The sequence below is a fragment of the Parasteatoda tepidariorum genome, chromosome 1, assembly GCF_043381705.1.
Source record: "Parasteatoda tepidariorum isolate YZ-2023 chromosome 1, CAS_Ptep_4.0, whole genome shotgun sequence".
NCBI lineage: Eukaryota > Metazoa > Arthropoda > Arachnida > Araneae > Theridiidae > Parasteatoda > Parasteatoda tepidariorum.
Window position 1 is genome coordinate 105,829,469 of NC_092204.1, and position 769 is coordinate 105,830,237.

The following is a 769-nucleotide window of genomic DNA, read 5'->3' on the forward strand; positions in this document are numbered from 1 at the left end:
ATATATATATATATATATATATATATATATATATTTGCTGAAATATTTTCACGTGTTTACTTAAATAACATCCTTCTACGAAAATAGAAATTTAAATCATTTTCAATGTCTTTTGAATTAAAAAACAGAATATATTTGAAGTACTATTAGGATAACTTAAAGCAGTGATTCTAGAACCTACAAAATACTAGTGATTTGAGGGACCTAATAAATTTCTTTACCTAAAGCAGCGATTCTCTACATTTGAATCTCGAAATACTTTACGTGAATCCAACAAATTAAGCATAACTGATATTTCTTGGAATATTCAAGGAAATGGAAGTCAAAATGGTGGTAAATGTGATATGAAAATGTAATGCTATTATGCCATAAGAAAACAATGCAAAAGAAGGATTTTAATAACTTTCATTATCCAAGGAATTAGAGCAAACTAATAGTCGAGAAAAATTAAAATAAAAAGTTTATTTGGTAGTTTATTTGAATATTTCGTCACACCTGGTAGCCATGCAACGATATAATCCCATAAAAGAGAATGGATGAGTTGCATCCACAAAGAGTTCCAAGAAATACGAAGAACTCTTTTCAACTAAAATGATTTGCATATGCACTCTCTTTTACCTTCAAACAATGATTCTCCCCAATTGATTTTAAAAAATTATGTCAGTATACTTACATTCTTCCACATTTTACGAATCATATTAATTTTTGAACAACATTGTCCTTAGGTTTCGAAAGACCTAAGGTAGCTTAGTTAATGGTTGTCAATTTG